The 19,201-nt window shown below is 34.5% G+C and overlaps 1 non-coding gene across 1 annotated transcript; it reads left to right on the top strand.

Annotated features, from left to right (window-relative positions):
- The first annotated feature begins 8,577 nt into the window (after window positions 1-8,577).
- Window positions 8,578-8,651, top strand: TRNAR-UCU (transfer RNA arginine (anticodon UCU)). The gene has a single exon. It is a non-coding gene; the product is annotated as a tRNA-Arg (tRNA).
- The last annotated feature ends 10,550 nt before the right edge of the window (window positions 8,652-19,201 follow it).

Here is a 19,201-nt window from a genome sequence, read left to right as displayed (position 1 = left end):
AATAATAATAATAATAATAATAATAATAATCTGATACCAGGTACTTTATTTTTACACTACGTATTTGAATAGATAAGTAGAATTGTTACTAAAAATGTTGCTAACAAATATAATTTTATAATAAAATAATGAATAATAACAATATTATTATTATTATTATTATTATTATTATTATTATTATTATTATTATTATTATTATTATTGACAATGGACTTGACTGACTTGCGAATAATGAAAAGAAAATCATATAAAAATGTAATAATGATGATAATTTTTCAGGCACAATATTTGTTAAACATAATAAAGAAATAATTATAGGTCTATGCTGAAATCACAAAAAGTAGTCCTTGAGTAACCCTAGTGTGGAATACTATAATAAAAACTATGGCACAATTGGTTCTATATACAATAATGTCACGGTAATTTAGGTAGGCTACTAATGCTCTTTTTTTCTGTGCTTTTGCACGAGATTTTTTTTTTTCATACTGAAGGGACGCCATCAGTACTATTAGCTAACCTATATCGCACAGTTCATTCTTTAATTCCCAATGTACACAGGAACATCTTTTTGCAAACCTGAATTTTTTTTCTCAGCAACTTTTAGGTTGTAGACAAATGTTCCCTTTCTTCTCGATTCAGAACTTGTACTACCAGGTCTTTTCGTAGGAGTGAAATCCAACTGAAAGATTTGATACGTAAAGGGTCTTCTGTTCCCAAGTCATAGTTTTCCAGAATGCCTGAAAGATGTGTCTTCTCTCATTAGAAATTAAATTAGAGCCCCTTACTTTCGAATTTTGGCACATTTTATAACTACACTCTGGCCCCAAATTCCTTGCATCTCTTTCCGTATCATGTGTCACTTTGCCATCTTTCCACCTCTTGTAGCTAAGATAAGCTTCCTCTTCCATTCTAAGTTTTCTATTTTCCATTTTCTTCCACTTACCCTTTTGTGGCTTTGAACTACTTTTTCTTTTCTGTCAAATTTCCATGAAACACTTGTAGATTCTTCTCTTTACCTTTTTCTGACGAATGTAAAGATGTAGAATAAGTAGCACTCACGAATTCTTCGGGGTCGTCTACATCTGAAGACGCATCCGAAATTTGGTGTAGATCCTTCATTGACGGGGTATTGTCTTCAGTTTCTGTCCTATCCTATTTCTAGCGGTATTATTTTAATAGTGTGCTTTAAATCATACCAGACTGCATAATACGATCATAACCTTACCGTTAACACTGGACGGACAATGCCTGATCTGCAGCAGCCATTTTCAGAAGGACGGTTTTCTTTTGCATTTGAATTATCAGGCAGTACACCTACGAATAAGATGAGATTACTAGTGTTTATAAATGTGATATAAATGGATTAAAAATATGTGTAGTAAATATTATCATCAATTTAGATCTTCCTCCTACCGGAGGAAATGGAAGGAACAAGCTCAGCACCACTGAATGTAGCGTAAATTATTTTAGCGGCCCATTCATGATTATTTACATAAAGTACTTAAATTAAGTTTGTTGTTATGATTCCGTAACGGAAGAAAAATAAACGTTTAATAACTGTGATATTTCTTATGCCATACCTTCGTTAATGTTCACAGAAGTTTCTCCCGTCTTGAATGCAGAACATAGCACAGATAGGATTTCGTTCTCGCTGAACTGACTGTCGTCTGATTCATTATCCTCTTCTTTTCTTGTATCTGTAGGCCTATATAATAATAAAATAATAAATGTACTATATTTCAGTGAATGAAATTGCAGTAATATTCTGCGGGAATTCAGCTCAATTAACATTCAATTAGTGAAATAATTCTATTATATTTACCTTTTAAATAATTGAAACTGAACACTTCTTTAATCTTCTCAGAATATTACACACTGTTGATACAATTTCACAAGGCAGTAACGAGAACCAGCTTCCGTACTGAGGGCGCGCAGGGAGTAGACATAACAGCCTATCTGTTGTCAGTCAGATACGCGGTATTTCCAACAGACTTCTCGTGACTTCAGATACGCGGTATTGTACCCCCCTCCTTCGCACGCAGACCATACATGTAATTAAATTCCCGAGCTTGTCAATGCATGCAGTGACAGTGGAGGCACCATCTGTGCAAAAAAACAGTTTTGACCAAACATGTCAGTTACGCGGTATTGTTTCTTAAACGACGATATGTACTTCGGTACATTAAAATAATATATATCATATGATATCACATCAGCATTTACAATTTTATGACCTATTTGAAATAAAATTCAGTTATAAATTTTAAAAACAGTTTGAAAATATTATATCAAAGATTTGTTTAAAACACACAGCATGCAAAATTGGGGTCACCCAATTACGGTGGTTAATATCAATAATACAGGGTAGAAGTGAAATAACCCTGTAGATTGACAGGGACGATAAGTACATTTGAAGGAATAGAAGACATATTCGTTTAGCAATAAAATGCACGGTTAATTACAAAATTAAGTTTGAAGTTTCAGCAGTCCGGCAACATCGCCACTAACAGAGTAATTTTTTTTCTAGTAATAAAGATGTAAAAGGTCAAAGAACTCAGGTCTGTCTCTGTACGCGAGACTTTCTCACTACGACGTTACAATCTGTTCGCAGCGTTCAGTGGCTGAAAATTAGTGGTTTAAATTAAATTTACAGGAAAAGCGTCCACAATATTGAAATACACCCGGGGGATATATGATTTTTTATTAGATTTTCTATCGATATGGAGAAAAGTCACTATCCTATCGCAATAGTTAACGAATAAGAGGGTATTAAACATTTGGGAAAATAAAAAAACATTTTTTCTGAGAAATCTATGAACTTTCCAATATATTGCACACTTTTTTTTATTAGAGAAATCATGATCTGTTCGATTTGAAAATATGCAGGGTTATTTCAATTCCACCCTGTATGTCAGGCATGTTAAAAATCAGACACTGAAAGTGCAGTGTATGTGCGCGGAACGCCGGTCTGTGCAGATTGCGCCATTCACGTGTTGCTCTTACCAGTTCTTAGCGGGAGGGATGTACAAGAATCTATTCTGCGCTTCTAGTGTTCAATTAAATTGACATTTGGACATTATAAACATATTTAGGAGAAGGAAAAAACACAATTATTGTCAGTGTCTATAATTGACAATAATTGTAACACAAGAAAGAATAGACTTACTCAGTTACAATTCACAATGCAGTCGTTTGTAAAGAATCATTTATTTACATGATTTGTATTCAGTATTTGAAGAAAATATAAATATTACAGTAATTTCGAAACAACAAAAAACGAACACAATATTTCATTTTACATAGTAGGTACTGATTATTTCAAAGTAATACTCTTCATTGTTCCTCAAGCATTATTGGGACTATTGGTGCACAAATGCTAAGAAAGAAACTATTTTACTCCCAGTTACATGCAATAGGACATTGTGAGGCTTTTACACTGCTGGCCTCACGGCCACATGCCGAAGCAGAGGTGGACGATCATCCAACCAGAATGGAGGTACCGTGTGGTTAGCACGATGAGCCCCCCAGCCGTTATAGCTGGTTTGCGTAACCGGATTTCGCTACCTATCGTAGCTCCCCAAGTGCATCACGATGCTGGGTGGGCACCGGTCCCATACACTGGCCGAAATTTCATGAGAAAATTTCTTTCCCCATGAGGATTCGAACCAGCGCGCATTCCGTAACCCGAGTCCTAGGCAGGATGCCTTAGACCGCGACGCCACGGCGCGGGACGGAATCATTTCCTTGCTGTATATTAATATAAATTCACATTATTATTAATAAATTGGATAAATTAAGCTTGAATTTAAATTTATATATAGTTTATTTGGAAAACGTTGAGAGCAAGTATTAGCAAGTTGGGAGCGTTACTGAATTGAGTTAAAAGAGTACTTCACAAGCTGTGAAGCGAGGTCATTTTCTTTATGTCAGGTTTAAAGATTTATTAACGTAAGTATATTAGAAAATATAGTAACGTGAGATGGAAAATTCGCCATTATGTATTATTTTTCCAGAAAATTTTTCCGCCTTACAAATAGTTGCTTTCTTCCTTCCTTTACAACCTCAAGAGCCTCACATGTATTACTCACTATATCCTCATCACTTATCAGCTTATCAAATAAAAGTTGTAAGTCGTCTAACCATTTATGGCTGTCTTAGTACAGACTCCAAAACAACATCATTTTCATGTTTGTCTTGCCGTGAGAGTACTAATTAAGAAATAAGAGCTGGCGAATATCATATTTTGAGAACTTTACTAATATGATTTAAATTCTCATATCACTGTTAGGTCCACATGATATGATGAAAGCCTTTCATTTTAAAATAATTACTATTGGCTGAGGAAAACATCATAACATTTATGTTATATGATGTCTCTTTGTTATATCTGTGGACTCCTCACTTTATTTTCCATAACGTATTCACAATCACAGCTCAATGAGCACCAGTACTGATCTGTGTTACTGAAACAAAAGCTGATCTGCTACTATAGGTACTGTACAGCCCTGTCGCGTTCCCCTCCAAGCCGATTCGCTCCCTCCAGGTAGGGGAATAGGAACTGCACGTTGCACGCATCTAGTGCACAATGTGCAGGGTTTTGACATGCCTGCTGTATGTAGTTAAAATCAAGACTTTTGTATAATTTACTTAATTTTGAGTAATTTATTGGAAATGTGTTCCAATAGATTACATGTTTTGGAATTCGATATGTTGTGACAAATTCTATGTAAAATAATGTGCACTGTGCTGACGATGTAGCCTCGACGTGGCAGTAAGATGAGGAAGTCTGGAAAATTAATTTCTATTTAAAATTTAAATTTGAAGTGATATATCTTTTATGCGGAATTATCTGTTGCACTGTTACTTACATATTACATTCTCCAAAGAAGGATGGTGAAGACTGGAACGTTACCCACGTACTGAATGAAGTTTACAGAAATATATCTTCTGACACGCAACTGACTTTGCCGGGAGGAACTGCTTGCTATTCTGCATATGTGATGCAATCGTATAACTGGTTCAGAATAAGTTCATTAAGCAATACAGTTTCTTATTATAGTATTTAGCAATATGACACTTTTCAGCGGTGATTATAATTTTACTGCTATTACTAGGGCTAGGATTTTGATGACATTGCATCTTTTTTCTAGTAAGCCAGAAACATAGCTGCTTTAGTATTTATATGTTATGTGATAAACTGAGTGTTTTAAGACATATTTGTTAGGGCATTTTTTTTTGCATTTTTTGCCTGTTTCAACTCATAAGAGCAGCTTTTGTTTTATTCGGACATTTTTTAGGAATTTTCATTTAATTTTGGCCATAAATCTCCATTATTAATATAAAATAATGTTTATTTCCTTTAATATTTGTCTACATATTTTGTCCATTAATATCCATTATTTTTTTACTTTATTATTTAACGACGCTATATCAACTACGAGGTTATTTAGTGTCGATGGAATTGGTGATAGCGATATTATATTTGACGAGATGAGGCCGATGATTCGCCATAGATTACCTGACCTTTGTTTTACAGTTGGGAAAAACCTCGGAAAAAACCCAACCAGATAATCAGCCCAAGCGGGAGTCGAACCCGCGACCGAGTGCAACTCCGGATCGGCAGGCAAGCGCCTTAACCGACCAAGCTACGTCGATGGCTAATACCCATTATTTTGTTTAATATTTTAATCGTTTTTCTACACAAATATTGCCATTTTAACGTAGTACACTCCAACCACCCCTCCAATATAGACTCCTCTATTCTTGCTAATTCCGGGTAAGAGTGGCCTTGTGGTGAGCTACATGGAAATTACATAAGGTAAAATAATTAATTAAAGTGTACCACTTAGAAAAAAATATGTAAAATTAATAAACTTAAATGTTGGTACTACTCTTATGGCCAGTTTTTCCAAGTAATGTTTAATTTGGCTTAACAAATGTTAAATTAACAGCTGGTTTATTTTTAACGTTTTGTTAAGATGTTTTCCATTTTTCCAACATAATTTTGTTTAAAATAACCAACACTTAACTTTAACTGTCGTTAATACTATTCTAACTACTCAACAGCAGTTGGTAATGATTTTGCATATATAAGACAACTTCTTATTGGCTGATATTATTATTTAAATTCTGTACTATGGAGTAAGTCATGAAACATGTGTAAAATCGTAACCTATTACAGTAGCCATGATTCATTCATACAGTACAGAGAATTGATAAATGAAAGTTGCATTGACTGCTATTGAATAATAATAATTATTATGTATGGTTACATTTTATAATGCTAAATATGAATTTCTGTTTAGAAAAATCTCAGCATTATGACCACCAGGTGACAATAATTACACGAATGTGTGTGTAGTCAACTGTACAGAAAACCCCGAGGAGAATTCCGTATCATATAAAATTCTCTAATTTAGGTTCATGTATAAATTATATGTAATTTCGTCCTAAAGAAGCAATTGCTGCTGAAACATTTTATTATTTACTCACTGCGTATTTTGAAGCACTATTGACATCGGCTATAGTTGAAGAGCTAATAACATAGAATCTAGAGTTAATGGTAGCTAGTGAATTGGAACAAGTGGCCTATTTCAACTAGGTAACATACAACTGAGTTTTATTTTAAGACATGAAAGTGATTATTATAACTACATACCGGTACCTAAGAAATATTAGTAAATTAATACATAATGTGCATTCAAACATAACAAAACTTAATTGGTATATTAACTTTCATTTATTAGAGTTATATTATAGCTAGCGATAAGATATGTTTGCACTGGCTTAAAACAGAAGCGAAAGAGCTGGATTCTTGGAATTTATAATCGTTTTCTTTCCGATGGAAATTTAATTTTCCAGCAGGATAATCACCCCGTGCACACCGTCATAAACGTTCAAAGACGGTTCACGGAAAAGCATGAAAAAGAGGATTGACAAATATCGAGACATCCCACCTCAAAATCCAGATCAGTTCTGGGATCAAGTTCTGGTTACCTGTGAAGATTTCGCTAAGGACCAGAACTATTTCCGCGACCTGGTGGACTCAATGCCCCGAAAATGCCAGGCAGTGATAGACGCCGATGGCATGTGGACAATGTATTAGATCCACATGCGTATTTCTTTTATTTTTCTTTAATTTGTTTGTTTATCTTTGTTTTATTTCGGGAAGAAAATTGATCTCCCAAGAGTTTCTTAAATTCTCCTAGTGGAGCCAGAGTTGCGAAATAATAAGTTCCACTACACAAAATTATAAAAATGAAGAAAGGTAACATGTATAAAAATTAGTTACGTTAAAAAAAAAGTTATCCCCGAGAACCGAACACGGGCCCCTGGGATGGCAAACCAACACGCTACTGACTACTCCATCTGGGTACCATGACGTAATCAGCGCGACGAGGCACATATAGCTGCTAAGCTTGAAATCTACGGACCGTGTAAATATTTCAATGTTCAGTACTAGTTAATGTTTCATTTGGACTGATTTACTGAAGCTTGGTGAAACCGTCCCTTACTCTAAACATTCCTCAAAGAGAAACATAACATGTTACTTTCACAACTTTTGTCTGAACAGCTGTGGTGTTATCCGCCATGTTTAACTGTTTGTTAAATGAGTTAACGGCCTGAAATCCTACATTTAAAGTTAACAAACGGTTAAGAATCTGTTAAGCCAAACTGGTGTTGAACAAATGGAAAAACTGTATTTAACAAACTGTTGAAGGTTTAACAGTCGTTAAGTCTTCTAACAATACTTGGACAAACCGGCCATTAGAATTTAATTTTAATTACTAGTTTAAATATTAAGTAGTACAAAACCTCTTTTCCTACTAAGCCAATTATGTAAGAACAATTTTTAGGGTATTTTAAGGGCATTTTTGAAAGATTTTTAAGTCATAAATGCATTGTTTTAGGTCATTTTTTCATGATTTATACGTCATCAAAATCCTAGCCCTAGCTATTACTTTCAAAATTTTAAGTGTGTTATTAAAGATAGTCAGTTCGCGGCCCTCTAAGATTAAACGGGTTACAATTTTTTTTTCGATTGTTATGAAAATCTACAACAAGTTCACTCTACATGGTTCTGAAATTTCTTTTGTCTGACCGATACATATTTTGTTATAATTTTTTGGTTTATTTTCTTGTTACAGGAAGCCTATCCTGACGGTAGAATCTACTTCAGGAAAGAACCAAATGTAAGTAACTCATGGATGTACATAAGTAACAGTGTAGTAATATACAAATCTGGCTTTCAGGTAGGAGCTCCCTGTAAAGCAGGTTTGAATAATTTCAAGGAAAAATTGTTCCGGAGCCGGGTATCGATCCCGGGACTCTTCGCTTAGCGCGCTAACGCGCTACCGACTGAGCTACCCCAGGAACTATACACGACACCGTCACAATTTTTCCTTTTATATCCACAGAACTCAAATGAGCTGACAAGACGCCAGAACTCAGCTGTGAGTGCCACAAATTAAGTCACACAGTATTTTGTGTGCACTCATAGTTGAGTTCTGGCATCTTGTCAGCTCATTTGAGTTTTGTGGATGTAAAAGGAAAAATTGTGACGGTGTCGTGTATAGTTCCTGGGGTAGCTCAGTCGGTAGAGCGTTCGCGCTCTAAGCGAATGGTCCCGGGATCGATACCCGGCTCCGGAAAAGTTTTTCCTTTAAAATTATTCAACAGTGTAGTATATTGTGTGCAGTGCATTTCTTATGATACGTGTTTATTTGTTTATTTATTTTCAAAATTAAATTTAATTTCAGGACAGAGATATTAATACCAGTTTCGAACTACATACCTTCCTTCATTATCGGTAATTGAATTTTGTTTGATGAAATAGGCAAGTAGCTTCGTAATTAATCAAGTTTCTCTAGGACTTACTGTCTTTAGATAAATGCTACAAGAAAGAGAACACTTCTCATCATTCATATTGCAAACGACCCATAGACCTTCAGTAAATAATTTTATATGTGCGCGCACAATATTCACATCGTGTTTTACAATACTTTGAAAATTCTTTAATTCAGTCAATGTTCCAACTTTATACGATATCTCATCGGTGGTCTTTAATCCATATTTTCGTCGTCGTCGTCATCATCATCATCACCATCACTATCACCATCACCATCATCATCATCATCATCATTTGAAATATTTAGGCTTCATGACTAATATCGTTTTCCGCGGTTTTTTCTGCTATGAAGTTAAGCACGGGCAGGGCATGTAGCTCGTATGGGCGAATCCATAAATGCATGTAGTGTGTTAGGAGAGAGGCCGGAGTGGAAGAGACCTTTGGGGAGACCGAGACATAGATGGGAGGATAATATTAAAATAAATTTGAGGGAGGTGGGATATGATTGTAGAGACTGGTTTAACCTTGCTCAGGCTAGGGACCGATAGCGAGCTTATGTGAGGGCGGCAATGAACCTCCGAGTTCTTTAAAAATTATATTTGCACATATTAAGAGATAAATGTTTTCGGCTCGAAACTGCCACCTTCATTTACAATATAGTATACCTATCCAATACATTATATATATACATATATATATATACACACACACACACACATTTTGATTACACAACTTTTAACACTGTATCACTTCGGAGTATGTATGATGAGACTTTCTTGTGTTAAATTGTAACATACCTTGTGAACATGTTTCGACCTATTTTGGGTTATCTTCAGAACTGGTCGTTGTTGGTGTTGGCGCCTGTTGTTTCCTGTGAGTGTGCGTTCGTAGTGTAGAGTCAAAGAGTGTATGTATTTTGAAATTGAGTTGTGTGTTGAGAATATCGTTGGGGTATGTTTTCGTGTGTCTGTATATTTCATATTGTTCTAGTGTGTTGAGTTTCTTTCTTTTTGATTAGATGTGCAGTATTTCCATGTCTGTGTTGATGTCTCTGTAGGTGTGGTTGGAATTTGTGTTGTGTTCTGCATATGTGGAGGTGTTTTGTAATTTTGTTATGGCTGTGATGTGTTCTTTGTAACGTGTTTGAAATGATCTGCCTGTCTGTCCTATGTAGAAGTTGTTGCAGGTGTTGCATTTGAGTTTGTATACGCCTTTGTGGTTGTATTTGTTTGGTGTTGAGATGTTTTTGTAGAGTGTTATTTTTTCCGTATGCGATGTTGTAATTTAATTTCTTGAATGAGGTTGCAATTTTATGTATGATTTTGTGTTCGTGTGTTAGTATGATGTATTTTTTTTGTGTTCTTGTGTTTGTGTTGTATTCTTCTGTTTTTTGAGGTTTTGTTTTGTCTTACGTATTATGTTCTCTATTATGTTGGGGTTGTATCCGTTTTCTTGTGCTATGTATTTGATTGTGTTTAGTTCTTCTTTGTAATCCTGTTGGTTCATTGGTATGTTGATTAGTCTGTGTACCATTGTTCGGAATGCAGCTTGTGTTGTGTGGGGTGGTTGGATGTGTTGTGTATGTATGTGTGTTGTTGTTGTTGTGGGTTTTCTATATAATTTGAATGTGTGTTTGTTGTCTACTTTTGTTATTGTAATGACTTGAAAATTTATGGGTTTGTTGTTTTCAATTTCTAATGTGTAGTGTAGCTTTGGGTGTATTTTGTTTATGTGTTGATGTAGGTTTTGGATCTGTCTTTTGTTTCCTTTGTATAGTATTATTAGTAGGCCTATGTCATCTACGTATCTGTGCCATATATGTTGTCTCCGTGTTTGTTATTGCCTTTGTTTTGTATGTATATCTGTTCTACGTGGTGTAAGAATATTTCTGCTAGTATGCTGGAAATGGGTGATCCCATGGGTAGGCCTTCGGTTTGTGTGTAATATATGTTATTGTATGTGAAGTAGTTTTGTTTTGTGATGATGTCTGTGGTGTGGATGATTTCTTGCATTTGTTCTTGTGGTGTGTTGTTTTTGAGCATTTGTTCTAGTATCTGTGGTGTATCTTTTATAGGTATGTTTGTGTATAGGTTAGTTATGTCGAAAGTTGCTAATGTTGTACTGTGTGGGATATGTTAACAAGGTATGTTAAAATTTAACACAAAAAAGTCTCATCATACATATTCCGAAACATTATATATACTGAACGAATACTTGAATATAGGCCTACGTTATATGGAAGTTGTGAATAGTAGATGACAATAGTGAGTATATGTGTAGAAAGGGAGAATACTTCTTATGCATAGCTATAGACACGAAGCTGTTATTCCCTGCGTGACTCCTCCTCTTTGCTTACGTATTAAGAAATGAAGGCTCTATAAAGTCTAGGTAGGTAGTATCGTTCGCTATTTTTGTTCTTTCATTGCCGAGCTACTAGACGAGGAATCTATTTGCCGTACCGTTAAACATCATCATGTCGTAGCTCCTATGATAATAAATCAAACGCACTGTAATTGAGCAAATAATTGAACGGCAAATGACGACCTCCTGTGGTTTCTGCGAACGCCAACGAAAGAGCTAAAATGGTGGGCGATTATATTAAGTATTTATCGAGCCTTAGGATATGCATAACGTCTTCATCAGCGAATCATAAGACGCACACGTTTAAATGTAGCCGACCTGCAACGTGATTGGCTGCAGGAAATTAGAGCAACAGGACTATAAGATTGGAAATGCGCTATAAACTGTATAAGCCCTATTAAGTAACTGATTTCGAATGAGCCAGTATAATGCACATGATATAGATAAGTAGTGTAACTCAAAAAACATAATTTTTCAGGAGAACAAAATACCTGTTTCGTCAGAAATCACTTTTCCCTCGTTTACATCCGAATTTTCAAACCCTTCGTCCTGTTCCACTGTCTTTTCTTTACAATCTATTCATTTGCTGTCATTTTTAGGATTATTAATATCATTTGTAATTTGTGTTGGTTAGAGCTATGTATAGAGAAATATATTTCCTAATTCTTCGATTTTATTTGAATAGAAGTACGTAGTGATGTAATTAAAAATATTAATAATAATATCAAAACTCTTTTACGTTACTCAATTTGGAGATCTTTATATTAAACAATGAAGTATAATAGTTATTTATGCAACAAGTGGATAACTGATGTTTATTGCATGATGAATGTTTGTCGCATGACCGATAACGAGTGCTACAATTTTCATGAGTGTCATAATAAGATTATCCACAAGTTAATACAACAATTTATGGCATCTTAGCATTATACATTGTAGGAAAGAAATAATGAAAGAAATTCAATTCAGGATCAATAACTGACAAATTATATTCATAATACATTCTGATCGATGACTTGCGCCTGGCATTGACATTGAGTAAAGAGTAATGGCTGACCTTGCAGGTTATGTAACAACTGTTCCTTTATTTTGTTAATATAGTTTCTCTGCACCACAGAACTGTTTTATGTGATATTACAAAAGTGATACAAAAATTGTTAAAGATTGAAAATAAATGATACGTTACCTTCTGTCCTGCATTCCATTTCTTGTTAGGCCGCGCGTAGAAGAGAAACCAAGACAGCAAGAGTTCCGGTATTACGTCATTGCAAATACGTCATTGCTTTTATCGGCACGCGTGCCATAATAAGCCAATTACGCACCATTTTCGACGTAGTAACAATCTGTTTACAATGCTAAGATGGCATAAAAGTATTTATACAGTATGTTTTATGTATTTGATTAATGTCTATGAGAGTCATAATGTGACATTTCTTACGATTTGATAATTTAATTTTCTATGATGTGTTTGCTTCAATTTGCAAGGCATTTTCGTTGCTGGTACTGACGTTTCTTTTCTTTTACTATTAGACATATATATTCTTGTTCGTAAGATGTTTTGACGAGAAAACACTGTGGCATTAATTGGAGGCACCACCACTTTTCCAATAAAACTTTTTCTGGTCATCAGACATTTTTGAGAACACTGAAGTCTACATTCCACCCTATCACAATGTGTACTTATATTTCGTTCTGGAAAATTGTTTGGCCTAAAGACGATTTCATGTTTTTGTACAATGCCTGATATTCTTCAATTCACTTCGTTTTGCAGGGATCAAGTTACTCTGAGAATGAAGCTACACGAGAACAAATAAGCAGTTATGAGACGCTTAAGTCACGTGATAGTCACTGGGTGAGTAATTTTCTCGTATATATGAATTGAAATGGAAGTTGCTTACAGGTAGGGACGAGTGTTTAGAATTCACCTGCGTCTATTTTTGTCTAAGAGATTTCCATATTTCATAACCAATATAGTTTTTCTTTTCTTAGTGCTGTTGTCGAATTGGACACTGTAAATAAGTAAAGTGTACACAACTTATTCACTTATTAATATTTTACTAAATATTTCAAGGGATAACTACTTTGGAGATATATTTTAAAAATATAAATTTGAAGCTATGATCATTATAACAAGAGGTATAATTTTGCGATAAACATATTTGCTTTATAAAAAAGTGCATGAATTTTTTTAGTTGTATGGGGTTCTTTCTATCCATTTCATAAACTGTAACGAACTACTACTTCATATATGGGATAAATAACAAGATCGTGGATTTCATAATACTTCGAATAAAATAACCCCACAAATGCCAAATGTACAGTTTTAAGCTAAGCCATACCAATTACAAGTGATCAATATAACTAGTTTAAGATTACATGGTCAAAACCCTGCTACTGCAATCAGTTGAAGCTTGTGATAAAGGATGAGGAAGTTTCATCTAAACAAATCTGTGTATGCCAGACAAGAAAGCTGACGAGAAGTCATGTGAGTGCGTTATGTTCCTTTGTTATAGAAAAAATAATTAAATAACAATTCATTACAATTATATTAAAAGATAATATACTTATTTTAAACAGTTTTAATCAATTCAATACCATACAGAATTAACGAATGAATTATTGAACTCCATCAAATGTGCAAATTGACTATCAGATACTCGTACAAAAAATAATCAATAAGAAAAAATGGAGTTCTGCTTTTAGACTAAACTGTCAAAGGATGAATGTTTGAATTAAATTATTTCGTAGTGATTCAATATTATTTAAAGGAAGGTACCCAAAGAACATATTTATCCTTGCATTTATGTTGGAATATTCATGAAAGCTTGCTACAGATTATAATAATTAGGTATAGATTATTAATCTAAAATATTACTGTTTCAGGGCAAATATAATGTCCAGTCTTTTTTCTACAACGAAGTTAAGTACACAGAGACCTTAGTAATAATAATAATAATAATAATAATAATAATAATATGATGATGATAATAATAATAATAATAATAATAATAATAATATTACTATTAAGGAACCCGCAGATCATTGCCGCCCTCACATAAGCCCTCCAACCGTTCCTATCCTGTACAATATTAATCCACTCTCTACCATCGTATCCCACCACCCTCAAATTCATTTTAATATTATCCTCCTATCTACGTTTCCGCTTCCCCGAAGGTCTTTATCCCTCCCATCTCCCAACTAACAGTCTACATTCATTACTGGATTCGCCCATTTGTGCTACATGCCTGCCCATTTCAAACGTCTGGATTTAATGTTCCTACTTAAGTCAGGCGAAGAATACAAAGCGTGCAGTTCTGCGTTTTGTAACTTTATCCATTCTCCTGTAACTTCATCCCTCTTGGCCTCAAATGATTTCCTACGAACCTTATTCTCAAACACCCTTAATCTCTGTTTCTCTCTCAAAGTGAGAGTCCAAGTTTCACAACCATACAGAACAGCTGGTAATATAATTGTTTCATAAATTTTAACTTTCAGACTTTTTGACAGCAGACTGGATAACAAAAGCTTCTTAACCGAATATTAATAGGCATTTTCCATATTGATTCCGCGTTTAATTTCCTCCCGAGTATAATTTATATTTGTTACTGTTGCTCCAAGATATTTGAATTTTTCCACGTCTTCGAGGGATAAATGTCGAAAATTTATATTCTCATTTCGTACAATATTCTGGTCACGAGACATAATCATATACTTTGTCTTTTCGGGATTTACTTCCAAACCTATCGCTTTACTTGGCTCAAGTAAAATTTTCGTGTTTTCGCTAATCGTTTGTGGATTTTCTCCTAACATATTCGCGGCATTCGCATAGGAAAGAAACTGATGTAACCCGTTCAATTTCAAACCCTATCTGTTGTCCTGAACTTTTCCAATGGCATATTCTAGAGCGAAATTAAAAAGTAAAGGTGATAGTGCATCTCCTTGCTTTAGCCCGCAGTGAATTGGAAAAGTATGAGATAGAAACTGGCCTATACGGACTCGGCTGTAATTTTCAGCGAGATATATTTTAATTAATCGAACTAGTTTCTTGTGAATATCAAATTAAGTAAGAATATTGTACTGGGTGAACAGTATAGAGCAGAACAGGTTTTACAACTCGCATGACCTTGAGTCCCTCACCTCTGTGCGCAAAGCCGGCCTGCCGTGAAACGTGTTCTGCTCTATACTGTTCACACAGTATAAATCGTCTCTCTTAACCGAGTCATACGCCCTTTTGAAATCTGTGAATAACTGATGTACTGTACACTTATACTCCCATTTTTCTCCAATATCTGTTGAATAAAAAAAATGTGAACAATAGTCGTTCTATTACGCCTCAAACCGAACTGATTATCCCCAATTATTTCATCTACGTACGGAGTTAATCTTCTCAAAAGAACATTGGACAAAATATTGCACGACGTTAATAAAAATTATATTCCTCGAACGTTACCACGGTTAGTCTTGTGCCCTTCTTAAAAATAGGTACAATTATGGACTCCTCCCATTGTTTTGGTACAATTTACGTTTCCCAAATAGCAAGTACAAGTTTATAAATTTCGCTAGATAAAGCGCTTCCACCCTCTTGTACTAATGATGCAGGAATTTGATCGATACCAGGAGGCTTGTACTTTTTTATAATATATATCACAATTTCGACCTCAGAATGTGTGGGTTCCGGTATAAATGGCTCAAATTTATATTTTAATTTCGTTCCAATCATTTCTGTTTGGCGTATGTACATTTAGTACTTGCCCAAAATAGTTTTTCCATCTCTTCAGGATTGAAAGAGAGTATAAAAGCAAGTCACCATTCTCATCCTTGATCATGTTTACCCTTGCCTGATATTCGTTTTTAAATTTCTTTATAGTCTTACATAATTCTCGAATGTTTTTATTCTTGCTATTTGTTTTTATCTCATTCAGTTTTTTCTTCAAGTAACCTCTCTTTTTATTCCCAGTTGGACGACTTACTTTCCGTCTTTCATTGAAATAATTAACTCTATTTTCCTCAACTGGATCCAGTAAGAATTTCAATTTTGGCCGTTTCCTTCTTTCTACTACCATGTAACAATCTTCAACAAACCACGGTTTCTTATTCTTCGTTTCATAATAACTTATGCTCTGCTCAGCTGTAATTATGATATTATCTCTGATATTTTCCCAACGCTATTAAAATCAAACTCTTCCTCAACTTCGTCGGAACTTCCTAAAGTGGCAAAACTATTCGAAATTTCGACCTGATAATTTTGCTTAGTTAACTCATCCTTTAATTTCAGAATAATGAATTTACTAATATTAACTTGATGCTCTACTCGCTTAGCTACTGGTAGTCTTTCTCTTAATTCTCCAATTAAAAACAATGGTAAGATATTACATTCTGCACCCCCCCCCCCCGAATGTTGGAATGTCTACTATACTCGTATGTCTTCGTTTATCTATCAAGGGGGAAGTTTGATCACAATATCCTCTGAAGGAAGGTCAAAAATATGTGATTGCTCATCATGTAAAAAAAAAAAAAAATAAATTATCAAATTTAGTAAACTTCTTTTGATACTTACTTCCTTACTTACTTATGGCTTTTAAGCAATCTGGAGATTCATTGCCTCCATACGTAAGCCCACCATCGGCCCCTATCCTGAGCAAGATTAATCCAGTCCCTATCATCACATACCTCAAATTCATTTTAATATTATCCTCTCACCTACCTCTCGGCCTGCCCAAAGGTCTTTCGTCCTCCGGCCTCCACACTAACACTGTATATACATTTCTCGATTCGCCCATACTTGCTACATGTCCTGCCATTCTCAGACGTCTGGAATTAATGTTCCTAATTAAGTGATGTGAATTATTACGTGCGTTCTGCGTTGTGTAACTTTTTCATTCTCCTGTAACTTCATCTTAGCCCAAATGTTTTTCCTAGGAACCTTATTCTCAAAAACCCTTAATCTCTGTTCTGTCAAAGTGAGATTCTAAGTTTCACAACCATTAGAACACGACGGTAATAGAACTGTTTTATAAATTCTTACTTTCAGATTTTTTGACAGCAGACTTGATGACAAAAGCTTCTCAAACGAACATTAACAGACAATGCCCATAGTTATTCTGCATTTAATTTCCTCCCGAGTATCATTTGTATTTGTTACTGTTGCTCCAAGATGTTTGAATTGATCCACCTCTTCGAAGGCTTAATTTCTTTATTTTTTATATTTCCATTTCGTCTTCTTTAGATACTGAACTTCGAATTCTGTTTCACAAATCATTTTACAAATTCTGCAAACAAAAAATTACAATTAGGCTCTCTTTCCTTCCACAAAAATGAGAACAAAATTTTCTTCTCTTGATTGGTCTAAATTCGCTCGAGCAATCAACTCAGTGTCATTTACACTTAAAATGGCATTGGTTTCAACTTCTTCCATTTCTGAACTTTATCCGTCATATTTCTCTTTTCACACAACTATCTTTTTTCTTTCTTCTATCTCGGTTTTCTCTGGCGTATCTATTAGAACAAGTGCCTTTCGTTTTTATGATTATGAGTTTTATTTTTCTGGAAAGAACATAATTTAGTTTTGCCGGGGTTTGCCTCTTGAATTTTCATTTGCTTCGTGGCAAATCCTCCGAAGCTGAAACCCCACAAAAGCCATTACTAAATACTGTTCTTGATTACTCATAAGAGTAACTTATTTACGAAATTATTTAAAATATAACGAGTCCTTCTGAAAACAGTTCTCCCCAGGTACACCGTCGCTAAGTACATCAGGAATTAGTAGAATATATCTCAGCAAGTTTTCAAGTCTCAGGTACCGAAAATAAACCAATAACCAGATGGATACGTAGCGAAAATACCAGGTTTTAAAAATAAAAATCTAAGTTTTTAATCATGTAACTAAAGAATGAATTAAAATAATTCATTAGTTTGAAAATTACTTACGTTTTAGATTAAAAAACACATTGCTTCAACAAAAACTAAATCATTCACAGAACAGCTGAATGATGAAATTAAAGTGATCAACTGCTAAAACAAAAATTACACCACATAAGTTTGAAAATAAACGAGGTGTCCCCAGCCTAGGGACAACAGCTTCCCTTAATATATTTTTTGTAAAAGAAATAATATTCAATGTATGAGAAATAAATGTCATTTTTAAAAGGAAACGAATTAACTTTTGTATTGCAGTTGTTCCATTAGCTCTATCTAATAACAACTGATTAATTTACAGACTGTTTGAATGTCACCGGTAAGAGCAAAGATAAATAACGTCTGTCGCACCCTTATCATGTTGATTTAATTGAAGATCGAACACACCTATAATTCTGTATACTACCCAATACAACCCTTATTTCTTCAGTTCTGTACTGGAAAATATAAAGATTAGGCATCGGCGAGAAATCTGATTGCACACCGGAGATTTTGTGTTTTGTTTTTGTGAATAATTATTTATTTTTTATTGTACACTACTATTATGTCTCACTTCACCATGTGCAACACATACTAGTATTAAAATATACAGGACCTACATTGTGATTGTGGTTTAATTGACGCACAAATCTAACCAGAATTATCCTCCTCGTATTCGAATCTTGGTCAGACATTGGTAATGTGTATTCTTACCTATGACATTCAAAAAGCCAATAAAATAGCCAGTTGTTATTAGACAGAGCTAACGCATCATTTGTAATACAAAACATAGTTGGTCCCATTTAAAAAAACAAAGATGACTCTAATATCTTGAAAATTATATCAGGTACAAAAACCCTTTTCATGTATCAGATGTGTCCTTCGATGTAACTTTATTTAACTTGTAATTGTCGGTTTGTGCATATTTGAAATATTTATCTTGCTATTGGAGGTGAAACGTTAATTGGGACACTCTGTATGTATACAGGCTGATTACTAAACGTCGTCTTCGAAGACAGGAGCGTGTTAAGGTGGGTACTCACTTAGCGAACGAACAACGAACGAATGATGAAGCGACACTTCGTTGTTCGTTCGCTG

The sequence above is a fragment of the Periplaneta americana genome, unplaced genomic scaffold (genome assembly GCF_040183065.1).
Source record: "Periplaneta americana isolate PAMFEO1 unplaced genomic scaffold, P.americana_PAMFEO1_priV1 scaffold_21, whole genome shotgun sequence".
NCBI lineage: Eukaryota > Metazoa > Arthropoda > Insecta > Blattodea > Blattidae > Periplaneta > Periplaneta americana.
This window is presented reverse-complemented; position numbering and strand designations above follow the sequence as displayed.